Raw genomic sequence first — 25,237 nt, 5'->3', positions numbered from 1 at the left:
ACATCTCTTGTTTAAATAAACTTTAGTTCAGCCGATCTGAAGGTTTATTTCCCTGTTGAATATGAGATGCTTTGCCAAAGTAAGCCTTTTAGAGTTTCCAGTTAGCAGTTCTGACTTTGGTGGTTTACATACAAACATTCCTCCCAACAACCCTGAAATATGTTCTCAGCAGTAAAAATTCCCACAAGCAATCTGTCTTTCCATTCAAACGCTAATGCAGGGTTACTGTGACTCAAACACACGCTGCTCTAGTAATACTAAACCTTCTCCTCATTCCCTTTGGCACACATGTGCACAGATAATGGTACACAGATTTGATGCTCTCTGACAGAAGGCCAAAGGCTCGTGGGTCTCTCTCGCTTCTCTGCCAGCATCGGATTCCTCTGCCTCTTTTCTCATACGGACGATTAAACATCTCTCGGCTTTCCAGCTCCCCGTCAGAAGCCGCCACCAAAGCAGGTCTAATAAATCTGGAGCAAACATGCAGCCGACTCACAGTAATGTTTGTGATCTAAACACTTCCATCCTGCTGTGGTCCAGCCATGTCTTTTACTGCCGGTACATTGGTGACGGTGGTGGGAATACACAGTTAGCTGAAGATTAGTCCAAAATCTGCTCTCTACTGATGGCACCAAAATGGACCAATGAAATTGCTCTGGTCTTTGTTGATTTGTTAGAAACAATCCTGTGATCTCTGCCTGGTCTCTAATGATTGGTCCAGAATGGTCTGGACCCTGTTTTGAGTGTTTTAAAGGCACAAATGTTTGGCAGAATCCATGTCTTCTAAAATGATGCACTTTACAAATAGAGTTCGGCTCAGGAACAGTCCCGCGTTAGTTTATTGTATGAAATAAATGTCACATAATAGCTATCTTGGTGTTTAACAGAAAATCCCAGAGTTGATCAAGGACAGTGAGTGGGACCTGCGGATGTCTCCCGCTTTAGCGAATCTATAGACTTCACCTCTGCTATGACCTTTTGCTGACATCTGATTTAGCATCTTTCTATGTTGACATGGTTATGAAAGCTCACAAATGAGTCATGCAATCATGACCCATCATGGAGAGAGGAGTTAATCTTCTGTAGCCCACCACCAGATGAATCAGACCATGGGTCACAGCTTTAGAAATTGCATTAAATTTGTCTTACCACCTTACAAGATCCCAGAAGATGAAATCAATTAAACAGACATGAGACAAAACAAAGTGTTATATAAAACAACTCGACGATATTTGTTTTGTCTCTTGACCCTGATTGGTCGAATGTGGGGGAAGTTTGAATCAGAAGAATATTTTCAGAAAACACTTTTAAACCCACAGCCCGAATCTCTTCCTCCGCCTGCGGAGCCTCCACATCCATCATCTCCTTTATGGGCCTTCTTCCTCTTTGTTGGTTGTGAATAGCAAGTCTTTGGAAAAGAAAAAACACAAAAAACTTCTATTATAAAGGAGGAAGAAGAGGTCACGTCTGCCTGTGGCCAGAATCCACACACACACATGCACACACACACAGACACACACACACACACACACACACACACACACACACACACACACACACACACACACACATTCTGGTTTCCATGTTTTGTGGGGACATTCCATAGGCGTAATGCATTTTATACCGTACAAACTGTATATTCTATTCCCCTTACCTAACCCATTCCCTAACCCCAACCATCACAGAAACCCTTCTACTACTTCACATTTTCAAGAAACATCATTTTGTTGGATTTATAAGCTTGTTTCCTCATGGGGACGTCAAAATGTCCCCACAAGGTCACAAAAACACTGGTATTCCTATCTTTATGGGGACAATTGGTCCCCACAACGTGATAATTACCAGGTACACACACACACACACACACACACACACACACACACACACAGTTATAAATTAATTTAGCCTTAAGTAAATTCTGAATAACTTTTTAATTTGAATAAATATACATCAAAACTACTTTTTATAGATTTATTTATAGATGTTTATGATTTTACAAACTTAAAACCTTGCAGAAAGATTGCAAAGATATAATCTGAATTCACAAATCACAAAGAGAAAATAGAGTAATACACAGGACTTTAGCAGCTATTTTCAGCCATGCAAGTAAAGATCTAATGAAATGTGGAAATGTCAAAATCTCAAAAACCCATTTGTCAATCTTTCCGTTTCAATAACATATTTCATAGCTTCACAACACCAAGCACCCTACGTCTGTTTCTATGCTCTCTAGAGGACATTCTCATGGTAATCTCACTATGGAAGACACAGAATCACTTTAGGGGTGAATTTCAACCGTGTTTTAACTTCATCTACAATAAATAAACTTTCTTTCAAAATCTAACCAAATCTGGTCAGTAAAAGAAAAGTTTTCAAGTCGGCATCAGGGCCATTATGGATTTATGTCTGGATTTACATCAGCGTCAGGGCCATTCTGGATTCACTATGATGTCAGGGCTGTTACAGATTCATGTCGGGATCAGGGCCATTCCGGATTCACGTCTGTGTCAGGATCTTTCCATATTCACAATGAGATCAGGGCTGTTACAGATTCACATCAGCATCAGGACAGTTATACATTCACGTTGGCAGCAGAGTCGTTCCGGATTCATGTTGGCATCAGGGCTGTTCTGGATTCACGTTTAAAGGAGTCATACCCAAGTGCTTTGTGTCCAACGTTTAACCAATTGAGATTCTGAAAGTTCTTTGGTGTAATTGGGATCTGTCCGATATTGACTGAAACATGTTGGTGGTCATTTCATCTGAAACCTGCAGTAGTTTTATGATGGGATTTGTTTGTTTGTTTGGCAAGGATTTGGTTTGTTGATTGTGATTTTATACATCATGTTTTACCATCAACAACTAATAAGTGAATAGAGCATTTAATGATACGAGCTGTTCCACATCTAAGCGTTTAATTTATTCATCCATTATTCAGATCATGATTCAACATTTGAGAGTTTGAACATCTAAACCTGATGTTCATCACAATTGTAAACCTAATGAAGTGTAAGAGAAATAAGCTCAGAGCACTAAAGTCATGTCATTTACTTCATCCGAGCCACCAAACACAACGTCAGACTCCAGAGATGTGGACATATGTGACTCTTAAACACAAGCAGTGGTACAGTGTTTAGAGATCAGGCCAAACGAACCAGGCACAAGTAATGGGGTGGGGTGCAGTTGTGGGAGCTCTAACCTTGATGTCAATTATGCAACCGTCTAACTCAACCTTTATTCAAAACAACCATAGTTGACTTTACGAAGAATAAAATCAATACATAGAAAGACAATATAAAATAGATAAGACAGAATTAAACAAAGTTTATATTCTTCCAAAAATCTCATACAGCACTATTATGACGATTATGTCACTACGTCACAATAAATAAGCGTGAGGGAGATTTAAAAGCATATTACGAGTAGTTTGCTCCTGATACGCTCTTGTGACAATAACATGACTTTTTACTGGTGTTGTCATACACCTATCGGTCTGTGCAGTGCTGCACGAAGTCAAACACACCTAGCGAGCAAGCACGCATATCTTCTGGTCATCCCCAAAACAATTACATCATAATGACGTAAGTGTACTCGGGTCTGGATTATAAAGTGAAGGGTGAAAACAGACCAGCGGGGGAGTGGGGAGGGGGAACAATCACCCCCCCCGCATGCACTTTGGAACAGTTAAGTATAATGTGAGTAGGCCCTTACTGAGATCTGAGATTTTCAGCTCTTCCCTGAACTTTTCAACTTTCTGCCACTTTAGATGGAAATGGCTAACTCATGAATTATTGAGAAGAGCTGATAACAGATAGAGTCATTCTCGAAATCACTGTAAAAACAGAAAAAAACATCACCCTTTGATGTTCAGTGATGATGTATTTCCTCTAAAAACAGCGGGTTGTGCACGGGGCATTCTCCTTCTAAAAAGCATCTGATTGAACAAACATCTGTGTAGTGTTGTTCTTCTTTATTTTTGGGAAGGTATTTGTATATGAAGTCTCAATGCACAGTTTTCATAGATAATAAAATGAGTATATGTATCATCATACTGGCAGTATATTTTATTATTAATCTTAGAGACTATATAAAAGTTTTAATCTACGTTACAGTGGTGATCCTCATTCTGCTTTAACCATGGTCTCGAGACTGAAGGATGCCTACTATATACACTATATGTAAGGAATAATTAATGACGGGCCATTGAATTATTAGAAAATAATGCACAGGGTGGTAATGCGGCACAACGCAGAGTGCCTTTACACTGCGGGTGTGCATTGTTTTCAAATAATTCAAAGGAGCAGAGTCAATTATTCCTCTTTTACCACGGTCACCACAAATATTACTCTGGTGGTGGTTAATATATATATATCCAGATGGGATTCTTTAAAGTCACTTGTAAAACTGAATGTAATTATTATCAAACAATAAGTGTTAATTTACTTATGAATGTTTGTGTTTTATAATGTGTAATGTAAATGATATGTTAAATAAATAAACCATGTTATTTATGTAACAGTACATGGTATAAATCAATCCCATGGATAAAAAAGATTGATAAACGCCTGAGTTATTCATCCATAACATAAATAAGACATGATGTTTTAGATGTGTTCAGTATGTTGATGAGCGTCACGAATGTGATCACATTGCGATTTCTGTTATGACAGATATAAGAAGACTCTTGATTTTTGTCTGATGAGAGCTACGCGACAGCGGTTAACAAATGTCTCATTACAGCACTGACGATTCAACGCATCTCATGAAGGTCCTCAAGAGAAATGATTCATTTCAAATTCAGAGTCGCCCCTAAATAAGAAAGTTTGAGGCAGTTCATGTGCAGTCGAGTCAGCGGAAAAGTGCAGCGAGCAATCAGCCCTATTCAAGCCCCATTAAACCCCATTGACTTCCAGTAATCACTCTGCTTTTCAATGTGATGTTATTTTGCACTCGTGCACTGAACAAGGACCAACACCGAAACGTCTCCACAGCCTGCTCATATGCCAATGTTTGCAGGAACTTCTTATTTAAGAAAAGACGTCGGTCTCTAAAAAAACTCCATTCTGTTCAAGGAAGATTTCATTTAAATGTTTCTTAGAATCAAAAGACTCCAGAAATGTATGTAAGACATATATCCGGCTATATCATATGCTTGGCAAAGCGCTGTTTTTGGCTAATTTAAGTAAGACACGGTTATCATTTTTACATTCAGCATGCATTTGCGCCTATTTTTGCCCCCTGCTGGTCTGAAAACGAGATGTGTTCAGGCGCATTGTTGGCGCGTTGCTATTTTGAGGCAAATAAAATAGACTACACCACTGACCAACTAAAACCGGGATTAAATTCAATATTGTTTTGGTTATTTAATGAGTGCGTTAGTAATATGAGCCTATAAATAGGACAACAATGCGCAACACACACACAAAGTTTTAAATATAAAAATTAAAGGATTAAAATGTAAAAGATTATTATTGAGTCTCTTGGACATAAATGAGGAACGATTATGAGACGTTAGAAGGCGTAAAGGGCAGCCTGGTAAGTAATTAAATGTTTTGCTTTAAACAAATATTCTGAAATGTTTTTTTTAAATGCTACCCCACGGATTTATTGTAAATGATGACTTTCTACCTGTGGATATGATGAGATGAGAACCATTTTTAAGTAGCCTAATGCTTTTCAAAACACTCACGGTGCTGTCAGAGTACTGAAGGGTCTCCACAAGTTTGCATATTTTATATCTTTTTTTAAGAGTACAAACCTTTTCTTGCATATTTGTTAATTTTTTTTTGAGATAACACAGATCATATATGCTATCCATTCATTTACAGCAATTAAAAGCCTCCTAATTTTACTTCCATGAATGAAAGAAAACAACTTTTCAATACAAATGAAAACAACAGTTTTTAATATCAATCTTAAACTGGTGGAACAACTATTTTAGACTGTGCTCTAGGCGCACAAACCATTTTTCCTGTCGTTAAATTAGCAAAAGTGGATTCGGGCATGCCCGTTCAGGCTGTGCCCTTTAGACAATGCGCTTAGATTGTTAAAATAGTGCCCTCATCATCTTCAATAGAGTCACTTTGTCTAGAATTATACCCTTAAAATGCTTTTTAAACACAATTAATTCTTACTACCACTTTTTTGCTTTTTCCTCATTATTTAGTTCAAGTTCAAAAACTATTTTTTTATTGTAGTTTTGTAATAAAAATAAAACATTGACATGAACATTTAAGCACTGGAACTTTATATCAAAATGTTTTTAAGATATTTGAGTAGTTTTTTCAAACATACCTTACAAAAAACATTACTGATGTTGTGCATCTTTAGACAAAACAATGTCACTGATATATGTTAGGATACTTCAGTACAAGGTGTTTTTAAATGAAAGCAGCTGAAACATGCATTTTAATCTGGGACTAGGATAAACCCTCTAATGAGAAACATTTTAAAGGGGCCATTTGTAAGAATTGAGGTAAAAGATTTTTAAAAATGATCTACACGCATCAAAATATTGAGAAGAAATAAGGGCAAAGATGTCATAAAAAATGATAAGCTATAGTGCTGCAGAGATATCAATCTGAATTAGCATACTAAATGACTAGCTACAGCCCGACAGGTGTCGTAATACCAGTTTCATCCATGGGAGGCGGTATGCGGGCCACGTACATAACCGCCAGCCAAACTGCAATACACGAATAAGTCGCACTTGTGGGAAGTACAGCCCTCTACTACTACCGCTGCGTCCGAAAACTAAGGCAGCTGACTTGTTGACTTAAGAGACATGAAGGCAGCTCAGAGAAATGCAATCCGGACAGCCATGGATTCGGACATGCCTTGATGCCTTCCTGCCTTGCAGTAGGGTTTTCGGATGCATTTCAGTTCAGGGAAGAGAGCAGAAGAATGGCTGAAGCAAGAGACATTTACCACTACCACAACTATTCGCTGCAGGAAAAAAAACGCGCTTGGAATCACAAATAAAATCTGATAAATAAAGTAACCGAACCAGAACTGGCACTGCTTTTCATCGCTGGAGACAACTAATGGACATGAAAGAAATGAGGTTCGACTCCGAAATGACAACATTTCTTTTCGAATGGTAAGAAAGATGCTGTTAGTATTTTGCTAGAAGTTCACTTATAATAGGCCTTGCGATAACCTATGCTCAGCTTGAACATGAACTACGGCTTTGTGCAGTAAGGGGCTGGACACACCAATACTGTTAAACGCGTCTGAAAACGCCTTGAGGACGCCGAATGCCAGCTGTTTTTCAGCTGAGTGCAAGCTTTCTTCAGCTGAGCGCTTTGGTAGCTGTGATACTTCAGCTGCGAGCCGGTTGGTTGCTGTGGTAATGTCCCGCCCCTCCTCCACTGTGATTGGGCGGCCGTGTGAGAACTGACATTGACGAGCGGAGATTTTCTTCCAAAGTTGAATCTCTTTCAACTCTCGATGCTCAGCGCCGAGCGCGTTAAAACCGCCGAGCGCCGGTTTTCAGCACGGAAAAAACCCGCTAGATGCTGGCTTATTTGAAAAAAAAGCGTTGGTGTGCACGCCCCCTAAATGTGGCTCCATCTGAAAGCAGCTGATGGCGATTGACTTTTAATCAAGTTATGTTAATGAGACCGAATGTTTTTTTTTTTTTTTTGGTGACTAATGATAACTTACTTAGTTGCTAATGTAAATCAAACTTGATATATGCCACTAAATTTAAATAGACCAACTTACTTTCTGGAGGTATACTGCTCCCATCTGTTTGGAGTGTGGAGTATGAATTGATTTTTTTTGGCGGACATTTTAAATGGTCCCTTTAATCAGCTTTTGTTCTGTTTGTCTCATTTTTGATTTGTTTTTCTCTCATTTTGCTTTAATTTTCACCTGTTTTGCTTGTCCTTTTTGACGTAAAACAACCTTGACCTCTAGAAAGGTGCTATATAAATATCACATTATTATTATTTTGACAGATGTGTGTTAAATATATATTTATGCTTAAGAAAATAGCATAGAAACAAGTTAATTTATGGTAGAATACACAGCGTTACTGCAAACTTTTTAATAAGATGTAGAGTGTGCAGGACACAAAGCAATGCAGAGTTAATTATAACACAGATCTTATAGATACACAGAGCCAAGCAATCTGTTAATCATATTGAACAAAGAGTGTTTTGGAGGCATGAAAATATATTTCCTCATCTTTTTTGTTTTGTTTTTTCAGTTTCTGAGTTGTGTGTGTAAGTCACCAAATCCAACCTTATATTGTGTGTGTGTGTGTGTGTGTGCGCGCGCACAAGTGTGTGTGTCTGTGTGTAGAGTTGAAGCGTTCATTTCCCGAAGTAACTCCTATTCCATTACCAAACACCTCGGACTGCCGCTCGCAGGATTAAACCTGTTATCACCGCTCAGGGAATTTATTGGGAACTCTGGGAATACAGAAAAGGGAAGTCTGGCAGCTGATAAGAGTCTACTATGTGATGGGATTTTATAACTACTGGACCAACATTGTTTCTCCATCCAAAATGACCGCAATATTTTCCTCCTTTATTTACATATTTCTTTATCTTTCTTCATTCAGTGTTTGCAGAAGAAATGAGTTTTTTATTACAAATTCTGTTTTTGAGTATGTACCAAATTTCACATTTATCCCACCAGAAACAAATCAATTCACATCTGTCGGCTTAGCGCAAAACAGTTACTAACAGAGATAGGAGACGCGAGAAAGATCAGGCTGAAACAGAAAGTCTGGTGGGTTTTTTTGCAGGAGCATTTAAATGAAGCATTATTTATGTGTGTAGCCGCTCTTTCAGGCATTTTTGCAGGGGAAGGTGTATCTGCATTAGCAGACAGCAGACGACTCGGTGCAATTTTCTTCTAAAGGCAGAAGTAGGAAGTCACTATTTCATTATTCACCACACTTATCTCAAAGCATGCGTCTGTACACACACACACACACGCACACAAACGCTTGCTCGCTCGCCAGCTCTCCACCACGCGGTTTCATCTCATGTATGCATTTGGATAAAATGTATAAATAATTTAGCTGCAGACATTGTGTGGGCTTATCCGAGTCTTAACCCTCTCTCTCTCTCTCTCTCTCTCTCTCTCTCTCTCTAAGCTGAATGTTAACTAATTATTTTGTGTTATCTCGCTGCATGGCTCAAGGCTTCTATCAGCCCACTGCACGCGCACTACAGATAAGACTGCAGAGGAAATACAGGACCCAAGACAGAGAAAGGCCGTTGTGTCTGGAATACCGTTCATTTAAGCATTGCTGTCACAGTACATGGGGTAAGTTGACACAGCTCCGCCCTGCCCTTAAACACCTTATTACATTATCATGAAAAACAACATGCTTACATATAAACTATTCTTTTGGTTCATATACTTTGTAATGAATAAATGGTAAAACACAAATAGCAGCCTCTCCCAATTTGAGTTATCTACAATTCACCCGCAAATCTGACACATCTATGAGGATTTCATATTGAAATGCAGATCAGTACACAATGTGTGAAGCATATCTATAGGCGTGAAAACAGGCAATACACCTGCTGATACAGCAGAAAATATCCATTACACAATTCAACAATTTCAGATTTCTAATAGACTAAGAGTTGAAATGAAACACATAAATATACAACAAATGACATCGATTTTGAAAATTTGCAATGACAGCTGGTGTACGTCTCTAACCTTTGACCCCACCGAGGTCACAGAGTCGATCCTGTCAGCTAACGTCACACCGCCACTGATCCGACAGATTCTGAAGACATTTCACCCAAATAATCCTGCTTCACAAAACCTCCTCATATAACATCTTACAATCAAAAGCAGTTACCCTCGACCGACCCACGAGGACAATCTCCCACAATACCTCTTAAGCTCATAGTCCCCAGACTTCATCAAGATACAACACAGTCACGTGTGTGACGCTCAAATAGGATTTTAGCTTTAATGGAAACTGACATTTACTGAGAAAGTAAAATTTGAAAACACACTAACTGAGAGGAGAGATATAGAAAGATTAAAACATGACTTTACTGAAGACGATACATCATTACATTATGACTTTGATTATTACATTATAAAAAAGTCACATTGCGATTTTGAACAACAGAAGCTGAACGGATGTTCAAAGAAATATTGAAGAAAGTTTTTAGGGAAGTCACGTCACCAGGTGGCCATGTTTTCAGTTTTTTCAATCATGCGAGACTAAAGTCATGTCTGCTGGAACAAAGAAAGACAGACATCCCTAAAATCATGTGTTAGAATCATAATTAAACAACACGTTTCTGACCCGCATTTAAACCTGACATCAACTGCACCATAACTTTTGTTTCTTAAGCTCAGATTGCTTTACAGTACATCAGTTTTTGAGGTTGTTTCAGCTACAGGTTCTCAAGCGCTTCACGTGACAGATGCTGCGCTTTATGTCGGGTCGTAATTGCGGTTATTTCAAAATGACAACACATGACACTCGACAACAAGTTCACGCCCTCAAACTGGGAATTGTGCATTTCTATAGCAACACTAATAATAATAAAATGACTTGAATAATATGTGAAATAATATATTTAAGTGAAATAATATAGTTGTCAGCTGTAGAATACATGATTACAACATTAAACTACATTTTAATGCTACTGTTAAACAGGGCTCTCAAGTTTTACCAAAGGTTTGGAGTGAGATTACATCTGTGGGGGTATTTGCGACAGCGACCCCTCGGCCCCACCCAATTCTCATGTTTTTGCCAACAGTTTAATTTTACCTAATGTTTTGTAAACAAACCGTTAATGAGCCCCATTGACTTTCATAGTATCTTTTCTCCTACTATGGAAGTGAATGGGGCTCATTAAAGGTTAAGTTACAAACATTTCTCAAAATATCTTCCTTCGTGTTCTTCAGAACAAAAAAATATTATATACAGGTTTGTACTAACATGAGCTGAAAAAATGATGACATAATTTCTATTTTTGGGTGAACTATCCCTAAAAAAGTGCCCTATTTTCACAAACTAGTTTTGTACATAATATACCAACAATTTTTTTTTAGTACTTAAGATAATCTTAAAAGTATTTAAGTGTTCTTATCTGTGTTATTTTGAGATGTCATGAATATGAACTGAAATGCATTTAACATACTATCTCGTATTACAAAATGTGATTTTGTCCAGGAATCGTAAAATCAAAATGCTTAAAAATGGGTTATATCTACCGCATTCATGGGATCTTGCTCATCCAACATCCACTCCGTTAAATCCATGTTAGTAACGAACGTGTTTGCAGCCGGATAATATCATTTACCCAGAAACAACTTCTCGTTTATTTCTGTTTGCCTGGTAGGATGCATTAATATGTGTCTACGACTTCAACGACAAGTGGATGACATCAGAGTAACGCGAGAGCGATTTGAAATCAGCCTCCTCCGCAATATTTCTCGCGCTACTCTGATGTCATCCACTTGTCGTTTCTTGCAGCGCCTCATGAAGACGTACACACATATCTGCTTGTCAGTTCTTGCGGCGCAGCGTAAAGTTGAGCACACTTAAAAAAACTCGAAGCAGAACTGTCCTGCGTACGCCTGCGCTTGCCATTAATTGTTTATAGCAGGATAATTTATTTCTTCTCAGAGTGAGAAATACAAGATGTGGCGTGTGAACTGACTGAAATGCGTGTGTCTCACGGTGAATGCGTGAGACTTGAGAGCCGTGTGTTAAATATTGCGTAATACAGGAAGTGTGTCAGGAAAATACTGAAAGTGCTTTAGCGTGAGGTTGTGGGGTCAAGTCGTAGCTCTCAGAAAGTTGTTATTACTAGAACGTGAAAGTTTGAAATCTTTCAATTATTGTAATTACAATATTGCATGAACACACCTAGAGCTCCTCCCCAGAGAATTATCAGTCTTTACCAATTGACGATTGGCTCTTTTTATTGGGAGGCGGGACTTCCATCGGGAGAGTGCTCATATTGAGAGTTACATTGTCTCCTATTAATAGTAATAGTAGTGCTTGATCTTGTTATATCTTTTGGTCACTCCTAAGTCGAGACTGAAGTGTAGGGGTGATCGTTCTTTCTCTATTGCTGCCCCTAGGCTGTGGAATGCCTTGCCTCTGTCCATTAGACAAGCCACCTCTCTTAATATTTTTAAGTCAAGGCTAAAGACATTTCTGTTTTCTAAAGAATATGGCTGATAGGTTATTTGTATTATTTTAAACTCTGTTTGTCTGTCTGTTTTCATGTATTTTCCTATGTTTTGTTTTTATGACCTCCTGGAAAGCACATTGGTCGACGTAAGTCGTAAATTAATTGTGCTATATAAATAAAATTGTTGTTGTTGTTATATCTTTGGTATGAGCTTGCAGAGAAATAGTTACAGTAAACATGTGCAGATTAATGCCAGCGAGAATTTAAAAGCATCTAAGAGTTAAGCACTGATGCTCAAGGCTTCTGTTACAATAGCAGTGCCCAAATTTGAAGGCTGCGACCTCTGAAGGCTGCATTGCATCACAGCAGTGCGACAGAAGGTCAGTAAGGCCGTCCCAATTCGAAGGATGCTTAAAATGAAGCCTCAAAATGCATCCTTATTTCTTTGCACCGCTAAGGATAGTCTCAATGGATCCTTCACGGCTGAGGCTATCCTGAGAATCACTGCGCGCCTGTAGCGGCTGAATATAACGACTTTTAAAAATGATGGATCCTCTGAAGGCTAGACCGTCTCATTTCAGTTCTCTTTGTGGGCTCTGGAGGCTGCGAGTGTCAAAAACAGAGTGCTAGCCTTCTGAGGTCGCGTTCTTAGAAGGTCGCAGCCTTCGAATTGGGACACAGTTTATGACTAGCTGTACTGTATGCGGTGGTGATTTGAGTAGCTGTCAGGGGGTTGCTATGCAGTTACAATTAGTTGCTAGGGTGTTCTGAGAAGCCCTGAGTTAAGGTTTGTTGTTTGTTTAAAAAATGATTGACACTCAACTTACATACTTAAAATAATAACCAACATTCAGTGTCGCTTGTCTCTGAGCAGTGAGGAGAAACCGGAGGTCTCTTTCAGCTCATGATAGGACGATGATTTGACACTGTGAGGTCAGAGGTCACGTTCCACATTAACCTGAAGCTCCGACGAGTCAAACAGCATCACAACAGGCCAGCGGAAAAGCTGTGCGCTCAAATCACATCCCATTACAGATCTCTGAGAGGCCAAAGCCATCACCACGCCTGGAGAGAGAGCGAATGGAGAGAGGGAGGGAGAGTTTAATAACCCAGGGTAAGATATGATCTGAAGAGGGCTGTTTTCCATCTCCTGTATGAAAATAGCCTCTAGTTTAGCAGCTCTTCATTTCCTGTCGAGCACTGGAGAGATGCGTGTGACTCTCAGCATCCGTTCACCGACATCGCTGCATCTCAGGACACTTTCATTTTTCTCCCATGCGGACCACGTAGAGAGGGCGGAGCTTTCTCCTTCATAACATGCTATATGTAAACCGTAGGGCAACCTTCCGATCTTTCTGATGATGGCAACACAAAGTGATTTGAACTGCAATTCATCAACTGGCTGCTAGAGGCTCCAAAAGGGAGTCAATTCCATAGGGGTGAATTCCATCATCCGTTTATATTATATTAAGCCTTAGTGATCTGCCACTGCTGTCACTAGAGTCGAGCTAGGCGGGTGTGGTTTCAGCAACCAGCCACTGATGTCCCGCCTCTTTCCCCATTTTCGGTTATCAGCGAGTGGCAAGATGGCGAAGGCAGGCCCCGCCAACTATTGGCTTCAAAACAGCTCTTCACAAACCTATGGGTGACATCACGGACACTACGTCCATATCTTTTTACAGTCTATTAGGTAAACACAGCATGCAGGTCATCTGTCAATCAAGCTTTGTGATTGGATAATAACAGACTTTTGACATAAAGCCCAGACGTGAGGTTTAAAAATGTCTATTTTGAGGCGTGCTTGTCCTCATTATTATCAATAACATTCAGGACGCACACCTGATAATCCGACAGCATGTGAAAAACAAATTCAGTCAAACATCTGGAAGCCGTTAACCTGGATGACACTTTTATAATGATGAAATTTGACCTTTGATCTGGAGAGACGCCCTTCACCACAAGTGCTGTCCCTGAAATCACTTTGGCACCATTTGACTTGCTAAGATTGCAAAGATTTGAGATCATCCTCCTTGACAAGACACTACATTTAGGAATGAAATAACCCTGGATGTCCCAGAAACAAGAGCCAAACAAACAAGACTCCTTGTGTCAGAGAGCTGTCTGTCATACACTGCAGCTCCAGGAAGATCAATAAGCGTCACAACTTCATCCTTCACAGGAGATTCACAGCGCTTCTCTTCTGGAAAACTACAAAAACCTGCCAGGTAGAAGTCTGGAGAATCACATCTGATGGACTGAAACAATGGAGTCCAGCATTGAGATCCTCACAGTTCAGACCGACTTTAGTTACAACAGCATTGGGGTGAGGATACAGACGTTACACAGTGTAAATGATGTTTTATTATATCTGCTGGAAACCAGTGGTCTGGTTTGAAGTTACTGTGGACTATAAAACTAGCAACATTTCATTGTAGGGTCAATTCGATTACAAGTTTGTAAAGCAGCTTGACCTGCAGTAGACATATATACTATAACACTTTCTTTAAAGGGCACCTATTATGCACAATACACTTTTATAAGGTGTTTGGACATACATGTGTGTGTTTTTTTAAAGCTGTCTCATTAGACCTGCTGTTATGATTCTCTTGTTAATGTGACATCACACAAACAAAGCCCTGCCCAAAGCCAATGACACATTGTAACCCTAATTTCTCAGACTGTATTCACAGGAATCATATCTATTTTAACTGATAGTGTAGCTCATTTGCCTTTAAGGGTACAGACATGAAAACAGCACTTTTTTGCTCTCAGTCAAATAGGGTCATTTGGACACGCTATAATAAGTGATCTGTGGCGTATTTTGAGCTGAAACTTCACAGACGCCTGAAACTTATATTACATCTGGTAAAAAATGTCCCCTAAAAAAATCGATTTGTGTATTAAATCCTGATCATCTGCAGGGACGTCAATCTTAAATGTTATTCAGGTTTCTCTTTCAGTGTTTTGTAGCGACTGAATAAGAAAAGCTGTGTGTTCTTTACGTCAGATTTTACATGGCTTGTGGCAGAAGATGTTAAATGATGTTTGCTCTCTTCTTCTATACAAACGATCATTTTCACCTGGTTTTCTTCTGAGACTCATTCCTGGTGTGTGTGAGAGACAGAGAATCACCGAAGGCCAAATGAAATGAAGTCATAAATCTCATGAAAGTCTTTTGATAGGTGAGATCTGTGTGCGTTTGGGACGTTACGCTACATGCTCTGTTTTTATGTCATCTCAACGGTCCAGATGGGATATAAAAAAACCCTCTATCAGATTTGACCTGGAGGCTCAGACTCAGAAGTGTTTTCCTGAGACGCACACACATAACGGTCAGACTCCGTTAGGAGAAATAAATAATACAGTGGTATCAATCATTTACTTGAAAATGGACAATCTGTGTCCATCAGTCTTTCAGGTTTTCACACAGCACAAGACTTTTACACTGAAAATACTTTGGTTTAGTTTGGGGTCAGGCGTAAAGTATGTTATTCTTGTTGGCTGAGTATATATTGAAAAACCATTTGGTCCGCTAATAGCGAGCACAATTTCGAGGATTCTGCAATATTCTCCTCTTCTGACTCGGCCAGACGTTAGTTTGCTGCCTTTTCTTTGATTAATTGGTTTATTTTTCCTAGCACTGACCCAAATCTTTCCGTCGTGGTTTATGAACCCTGCTGTAGGTGTGACCCTCTAAAAGCAGAAGTGTGTTTTTTCAGACCGCATCACATGAATGTTAATAACACAGCGCTGTTCTTCAGGAGCTCTGCAGAAGGTTCTGGATTAAAGGTGTCATAAAGTCTGCTGAAGAGCTGTCGGGTTGAATGGCTTCAGTCTGACTGAACAGCGATTGTTTTTTGCATCTGTGGAAACTCATACCTGAAGAATCACAGAATGAATGTCAATGATGATCACTGAAGATGTTTTCTGTCTTTAACTGAATGACACGCATGCTTTCATGGACAATGCCTCTGGATTATCTACATGATCCAGACATCAATTCAATTCAATGCAGTTTTATTTATATAGTGGTTTTCACAATTGTTCATTGTTCCAAAGCAGCTCTACATGAAATTCGCTCATGAATATCAAGTGAAAAGTGAAGCGGTTTAGCACAGATGTTTATCCTCAAGCTATGAACGTGCCGGACTGAATGTAGATCATCTGCTGTGGTTTATATACAGACCTCGTGTCAGGAGAAAAGACCAAATGTGTTTAGGTGGAGATCATATTATCAATGAAGCGATTTGATGTGAAACATAAACATGGAGCGACAGGTTGTGTGATGTTAATGTAAAGTTAAGTAAAACAGTTGTTATGTCTGTTTGTTAACTACAATAATAACTATTCATGTTATACTCAGTGTCTGTGTAAATCATTTCTCTTTCTCTATAGCTGCGGTGGGGAACCCTGGGTCCTGGAGGGTCACTGTCCTGCAGAGTTTAGGTCCAATAGTAATTAAACACCAAGGCTTTCAACCGGTTCACGGAACGAAAACCAGAAACTTTTGATGTTTTGCAAGAAACAGAAACAAAACCAGAAACTTTCAAAAAGTATATTTTCAAGAACATAATTGTTTATTTGAAATACTGGTAACCGGTTAATACCGTTATTTTTTCGTTCTTTGACCAGATTTCTGTGCAATATGAATCAGTGAAGTTCAAGAAATGGAAGCTTGCCACCAGCAAGTAGCCTATACTGAAGCCCAAGTCTCTAATGCTCAATCATAAGAGGGAAATATTGTAGGCTACCAAGTATCTCAAGATGTTTGTTGATCCGTGATCCATACAGATCACGACCCATGGTTCTGCTCGCATGCTATTCGCAGAAAGTTGATCAATTGCACGTGTTTCAAAGGCTTGCAAATGTTAACACTTAAGTGATCAAAATCAAACGAGATTATCCTTATGCCCTTAAAAGATCAGATGTATAAATTAGAGAGAGAGAGAGAGTTGCGCTACTGTGTCTCATACTGTAGTCCATTAAATACATTTGACGAAGAAACCACTGAAAAACAATGTAATTTTCACTTTATATGGAGTGACTGTTTATGCTGCATCTTCTTCCCGAAGCGCCGTTTGGAATTCGTCCTCCATCTGTGTGTGTGCGGATTTAAGTGCACTCAAAAGTGCATATACTGAGAGATGCGTTTCAAAAAGCAAGCGAACCACAGTATTCTTTCTCTAATAAAAACATTTGTTTAAGTCAGGGTTAGGGTGTATTTGCCAATGAACAACATGGCAGAAATTACCCTTGTCTTAATTCATGTATAATGCTGAAACAAATGTAGGCATGTCAGAATTACAGTTATGCTGCTTACATAATGTAGCCTTTTTTAATGTTTGATGACAAGATAAAGACTTATGTAATAATTTAAGTTTAATGTCCTAATGCTCAGCCTACTTATTTGTATGTCGCACAGCTGACATGGAAGTTATAAACGGTTCGAGAACTTTATTTTTTTGTTCTAACCGGTTCAGGAACGTCAAGTTTGGGGTTGAACCGAAAACTGGAAACGTTAAAATACTGTTTCTGTTTGGAACAAACCAATTGGGAAAAAATCGGGTTCAAAGCCCTGATAAACACACCTGAAAAATCAAACCAAAGTCTTCAGGATTACTGGGAAATGAAATACAGGTGTGTTTGATTGGGGTTGGAACTAAGGCCTAGTCCACACGGACATTGGTATTTGTATAAGTTTTTCCTCCAAAAAAATCCTGTCCACGCATGCTCGGTTTAAAAGAAATCTCTGTCCTCATGAAAAGCAAAAAACACGCTAGCAAGCACTGTCAAGAGCATGCCACACCAGCAGGTGGCGATATAACTGAAATCGTGAAGCCACCTTGGCAATCAGAAGCCTAACAAAAAGTTATTGCCGGTTCCGCCGCAAGGCGTTTCTTTAAATCCAGGGGTTTTCAAAAATCTTCGGTTTCAGTGCCCTGATACGATGTTTTCATGTGGCCGAACATCGTATAGTATAGTTTAGTGTAAAATGACGAAGATTGGCTTAAGCTGCGACGGCGCGGGTACAGAATTTGTAGTGTTGCCAGATCCCATTGTTAAAAATCCTCTTTAGACATAGTGTTTTAGCAATTAATGTGACACTTTGACATTATCTAAAAAGTGATTGTTAGGTGTAAGTTATTATTAGCGATTTCTCAGATTTATTTCTGAAATACAAGGTTTGGACGAACTTTGTTTTATAAGGCCAATTATTTTTGCTTGTTTTTCGTACTAATATCTGGCAACATGGAAACTGAAAGTTATCAAGTAAGACGCATCATTCAGCACGAGCAGGTTATTGCTGATACTACATGCGGTAAGATAAAAGCAGTAATCATCATAATTGTGTCTGTAAGAGTATCAACAGTATCAACAACACTATCGAAAAACATAAAATAACTCTGGTACAAAGATGTAAAAGAATTGGGTTTAAATAAAATATGCCAAATATGTTAAAGTATGTAAAAAGAATACCAGTACCAACTAGATTTTATTGAAATAAGTGAACACTTAGATGTTCTTAACTTAATTTTAAGAAGTACCAAAAACAAATGTGATATATAAGCCACAAAATGATAGCAAGAAAATAGTACATTTACTAAGTGTACTTAAAAAGTGTATTTTATTTAAGTGCACTTTTTTCACCTGGGATAGCATTTGTTAACTCTTAACACCCCACCCTGGACCTCTGTAATTTTCAAACCCTGGCTACGGCCATGATGAGATGAGAAACTGAAACAGTTCTTTGTTCTGTCTGTGGATTAAATAGAGTTGTGTTGGGGTTTAACAGGAGTTTAAATGAGGTTATTATCCCTTAAACCTTGAAAACACAGAGACACAAAGTCAGCAGATACAATTATTATTATAGGCATCACTTCTCGAGTTTACTCTCCTTCAGCGTTACGTTTGGACGTACATTCTGCTTTAATTGTTGATATTTGGGGTTTCTTCTTCAGCTTCATTTTCTTCCACAATTATTATGATCCTTTTAAGATTGTTAAACGTAACGTATATTTTTGCAAACATTACTATTATTAATAGACATATATTATGGCATTGTGCCATGATATGTGTTTGCACAATCTAGAGAAATGTGTGAGTATGCCAGTGGGGTAAAGTTGAGGCGCAGTGTATCAGTTGTACCTGGATTGCTGTCCTATTACGTCACCTGCTGTTTAGTTGTACAGTGTTATGATAACATTTACAAACATGCTATGCAAATAATGCAGATATATGTCTTTTATTAATGGACATGGCATTATTGTCATTATCCTGGCTTTCTTGTTCATGCTTTTTAGTCTTGAGTCAGGATCATGACAGTCCCACATGTTTTTGTGGTAGTACATGGCTTTTGTGCTGTGTGCTTCCCTGTCTCGTCTCCTGACCCCTTGTTACTGTGTTAATCATCTTATTATTGTTTCATCATTATCACCTGTTGCCCTCTTGAATTTCTTATTTAATGCCCTTGTGTTTACTGTCTTGTATTGATCTGTTTTCTACCTTTCCTGTGTCTAGCCTTTTGTTCCTAAGTTATGTTATTCCTAGTCATGCTGTTTGTAGAGAAGTCTGTTTGTCAAGTTTATTGTTAGTCTTAGTCTAGTCTCTTTGTTGTTATGTTTATTGGTTCTGTGTAGTTTTTTGCCCCCTCGTAGGTTTTGTTTTCCCTTGTTTCTGTGTAATAAAAGTCTTTTAGTGTTTACCCGCGCCTGGGTTTTACCTAAACAATCATGACAATTATGTGAAATATACAAAAGTGGGTTAATTTCCATTACTGTTCACAAGTTTATTTTCCCACATTTTAGAATAACAGTCAACTCCATTATAGCCATTTAAGAACTCATTCTTATACCACGGGTCTGTTGAATGTTGCATTCTGATTGGTTGAGAAATGTTCCATGGGTGTTGATTATTTTTCTGTAAACCGCACACCTAACTTGTCAAATGTCTAAAAAATAGGCACCAGAGCAATGTTTGTGGGAACCGTGGTATAATTGACTCAGGTCCTTTAAATTATTTGAAAATAATGCACACCTGCGGTGTAATTGCACGACGCGAATTACCACCTTGGTGTGCATTATTTTCTTATAATTCAATGGCCCGTCGTCAATTATTCCTTACATAACTGTTGATGTCTTGCCTTGAGACTTGACATAAATGTACTACAGGTAACATCACACAATCAGGGAAATGGGCCGATCATGGAAAATGTGAAATTGCTTTATTGCAGATATTGGATGGTGCAGAAATGCAGATTGAGATTTTTTTCAGCAAGATTGAAAGAATGTGAGCCAGGTTTCTATGAAAAATGACTGCGTTTTTGCTCGGAGGGTCAGGTAGACAGCTGGTACTTCATGTCTCCTGATGTCCATCATCAGCCCTGGCAAGCAAACCCCTGGCACGGTTTCCACGACAACCATCCATCCGTGCACAGCTGGCACAGGTCTGAGCATCACTCGGCCACTTGGAAATTTTTCTGCCTTCAGGACTTGATCGCTATTAAAGAGAAGATGAATTTTCATTTGAAACATAACACAGAACATACAGACATACTGACAGCTCTCTCATCAGCTCTCATTCTGACTCTGAAGAGTACAAGGTTTTACACTTTCTGTCATAAAAATAAATATCATTATCTAGCAATACTCAGAAATAAATAAAGAACAAAGAAGTACAACAAATAACAGCAATATCATTACAGCTGTAGAGTATTCTTTGATCTTTAGGTCTAACTTTGTGCTTATTCTCAATCATTAAAGCTCACATATCGAACACAGTTTCTGCTTATCTCATAGCTTGAGTACCTATAGAGTAGTATTACATCCTTCATATATCTGAAGAGTCTTTAGTTTTATCAGATTTATAAAAGACAGATCAGCTCTAGTGAGTTTTTCTGGAAAAACACGACCCCCATGATGCGTCCAGCTGGAGGAGTGAGTCACACACACACACACACACACACACACGCACGCACGCACAAACACACACACACACACACACACACACACACACACACACACACAAAACTTCACTGCTACCCCGGATTAACAAACTATATCCATTGTTTCCATAAGGCTGGCTTACTTGTCCTTACATCCAAAAACACACTTCTTCTTTTGTGCCATTGTTTTTTTTATTAGAAATGCAAAACTTACAACGTATGATTAAAGAAAATGAGCAATTATGATAATGATATTATTATAGAGCAATATTAATAAGCAAACATGATAAACAAATAATAATATAGGTATTTAAGTAATAATGGTATGTATAATAATAATAACAACAATAATCATTCTAAAGATGGTTATGATTACAGGAATATTTTGTAAATAAAGCAATAATAAAAATAACAATAATGATTGCAATGCTAAAGTAATGCTACATATGATGATGATAAAAATAGTAATGTTCATAATAATAACAGTAATATTAATAATAATAATAATAACAACAACAAATACAAAATTATACTAAAACATGGTGATGATAATATTTTGTGATGACGGCAACAGTAATCTCAATAATAATAATAATAATAATAATAATAATAATAATAATAATAATGTAATAATAATAACACTAATAACACATACCCAACACATAACACACCAATTCAAAACTGTGTTAGTTAATGTTTTTTTGTGCCATTGTTGAGTCTTGATATAAAACAAAGCTGTTGCGGAAGTGATGCCTGTGACTTATAGCATCCTCGTTGTCCTCACTGTCATTCTGGGGGAAGTGCCCATAAAATGAATATGATACATAACGTCTAGTCATGGTATGTAAGGTGTACCCATGTTGGAAAAAACCTTTCCAAAACTTGTAGGAAAGAGGAGACGTGTGTTTGACACAGATTTTTTTTTTGTTGACAATTTTCATTTGTTTAGCATGAGGACTACACTGTAAAACAATCCATAGAAATTACAGTGTTACTTGTAGCTGGTTGCCGGTAATTTACCGTAGTTTAAATTTATGTTATTTACTGGCAAGAGTTTGATCAAAGTTAAATGAACATTAAACATTAACAAGTCTTTGTCTTTACAGAGTAAATCTAAAATAACAGCCTCATGCAAAGCATTCTTAAAAAACAAAATCTGAAGCAAAAAAAACATAAAAAGGTTGATGGGGATTTCTGGTTCCCAGAATGCTTTGCATGAGGCTGTTATTGTATAGTTTTATTCTGTAAAGATAAAGACTTTAAATGTAATATTTATTTAACTTAGAACAAACTCTTGCCAGTAAATAACATACATTTAAATCTACAGCAGGAGCTGCAGAGCGATTTGGTCCACAACGCGAGCCTCCCCGGATCGCACCCGCGTATGACTCAGTGGTGAGTTAAAAGACCGGACTCTATGGCTGTTTTAACTTTATTTGATGTATTACCAGCTTAAAAACACTGCCTTTTCCAACAATTGTTGTCTGATATGTCGAATGTCGGCTCAATGATGACTTACGTATCCACAATGACATTAACTTTAGATGTCTTAATAAAGGAAACTCGTTGAAACGATTTTGTGAACTAGACAAAAAGATCCTGGCGTTTCTCCAAAATTCAAAACAGACAAAGGCTCAAATATTATGGGAGTCATTGTTCTCACACAAGAATGCAATTTAAACGAGTAAGTTAATCGGCCATTGCTCACATCCCAGCACCTGCACCCCTGTATGCGTATCGCGCTGACAAACATACACCTGATTTCACTGCTTTTGCGAAATCTAAAAACATATTTTCTCTTATTAGAAGGTAGCCTAATGTTTGCCAGCTATTAAGATGGTTGTTGTAGTTTAAATAGGGCTACTGTAATAATTAGCTTTAACAAAAAACAGCATAAAACAATGTTATGTGCCATATTGTAAGCTTTTTTGTTATGTGCACTGAAGTGAGAAAATTAGTTGAACTCTCAATAAGTGTGATATGACTCTTATTTAGCTCTTTAAATGTAGAATAAAGCTTACTTGGGCATCTTACAATGCAATTATGTTATTATGCAATTTTAAAATACAACATATGAACATGTCTGGATATAGATAAACGCCTACTCAGACATCTAACAATGCACTGATTTTGTTGTTATGCAGTTTCAAAATATAACATTATAGTATGCTTAAATGTAGAAAAATGTAGTCATCATCACTGATATATCTCCGGCCCCTCATTTGAGATGCTTTTCATGACACACTAATTGAATAGCCCTGCTCTACAGTAAGTTATTGGCAAACAGCTGCAAGTAACACTGTAATTTCTACAAAGTTTTCTTACAGTCCACAACAATTTAACTTTGTTAATAAATCAGAATGCATGAAAAAACATTCCTCCCCCCACACTTTAACTTTTAGTCTATTCCTCAATTTCCACAGTTACAAATAAACAGAATCAGAAAATGTTTTATTGTCAAATATGCTCACACACAGATAAGACTTTTCTTTATTATTTGTGAGAGTATTGCACTTGTTTCTGAAGGAGATGGAGGATAAATCTTCTTCTGCGTCTCACCGCTCTGAAGCACTGACCAAAGAGCAAAAGGTTTGAAGGAGAGATTTAGTTCAGAGAGGTTTCATTTCAAAGTCACATCACTGTTTGATTCAATAGTTTAATGTCTGACTGCTCAGGTCATTCAGAGATATAAGATCATAGAGTCACAACAAAGTTTAAACATTTGCACGTATATTGGGAAAGGAGAATGTTTAACATGAAGGGAACCCAGGAGAAGAGAAATGTTTATATTGTCAAAATTGTGTTTAGTTAACATCTAGAGAAGACTGCTTTTAAGCTGCATTTATATTACAGAGTCTAACGCAAGGTTTCATACTGTTGACCTTGTTTTACAGACATAACAAACTAACTGCATTTCATGTGTGTGAGGTGAGAGAGATCTGTATAGATCAACACAAACTTTCTTTAAGCGTCAGAAACATATACAGTATACAGTACAGTATGAGCTGAACAGAAAGTGTACGCAGGTGATCTGTGGCCACCTGACTCTCTCTACATTTTTACATTTATTTTTACAGTAATATCAAAGGGCCTTTACTTTTGACATTCCCTGCATTTCCACCTCACAGGATTTAAAGCTGTTAACTCTTTTATTTGTCTGCAAGAAGCAGCGAAAGATCTTCAAATCTTCTCATCAAGTCAGTAGACTCTGCCCATCAAGACGGATAACAGTAAGTATAGGGATATTAAAATGACGTACACATATACTACTGTAGCAGACTTTAACTTTAAAAAAAGAAAATGTGTTTATTTTTAAGAAGGTTATGTACTAACAGAGGTGTTTGGCCTTGATGATAATGTTTCCATAAACTAATGAAGAGTGTGTTAGTTACAGTCCAGACTATAGTTAAACTCTTAGTTATCTGTGAGGTCAGGAACAGAGAAAGTTGTTGTGATGTTTGTTTGTTTTTTCCTCTCAGGAGTCCACACAGAACCGCAGTCATTTGTAATGGAGGCAGAGCAGCGCCATGGGCATCGACTTCCACATGAGTCCAAGGTGACCTAACATTGCACTAAAACAGAGCTGACCTCATGCGGTGTGTTGGTTACATTCCCAAATTAAGAGAGACCCTGAAACTCTCACGAAGGTCAGGTCTCTTTATTGCCCAGAACCATTAACAAACTGAGACTAAACAACAACATCTCTATTGTAAAAAAATAAAGTGAGAGAGAGAGAGAGAGAGAGAAATGGTAATCAGTTTATCTAGAGTCAGAACAGATCAGATTTAACACTGAGAGTTTTCAACCGATGTAAAGGTCATGGGTTTGATCTCAGTGAACACACATAATGATACAAATGTGTAGCGTGAATGCACTGAAAGTTACTTGAAAAATGAAAGCATCTGCAAATGTATAAAGATAAGATTGTGTGAAGTCTTCAGGATTGTGAAACTAACTTGTACTGATTCTTCAGTTGTGTAACGTGCTATGATGCTCCTGTATAGCTCAGTGTAAAGTATTGCATTAGCAGCACAAAAGGTCATGGGTTTAAACCCAGGGAACAAGTGTTGATTAAATGTAAACCTTGTAATGCACTGTAAGTGGTTTGGATAAATTTTGTTTGGACATATTTCATATAGCATCAACATGTATAGTGTGA

Source organism: Misgurnus anguillicaudatus, chromosome 21 (assembly GCF_027580225.2).
Source record: "Misgurnus anguillicaudatus chromosome 21, ASM2758022v2, whole genome shotgun sequence".
NCBI lineage: Eukaryota > Metazoa > Chordata > Actinopteri > Cypriniformes > Cobitidae > Misgurnus > Misgurnus anguillicaudatus.
The sequence above is the reverse complement of the archived record's forward strand: the minus strand, read 5'-3'. Positions refer to the sequence as shown.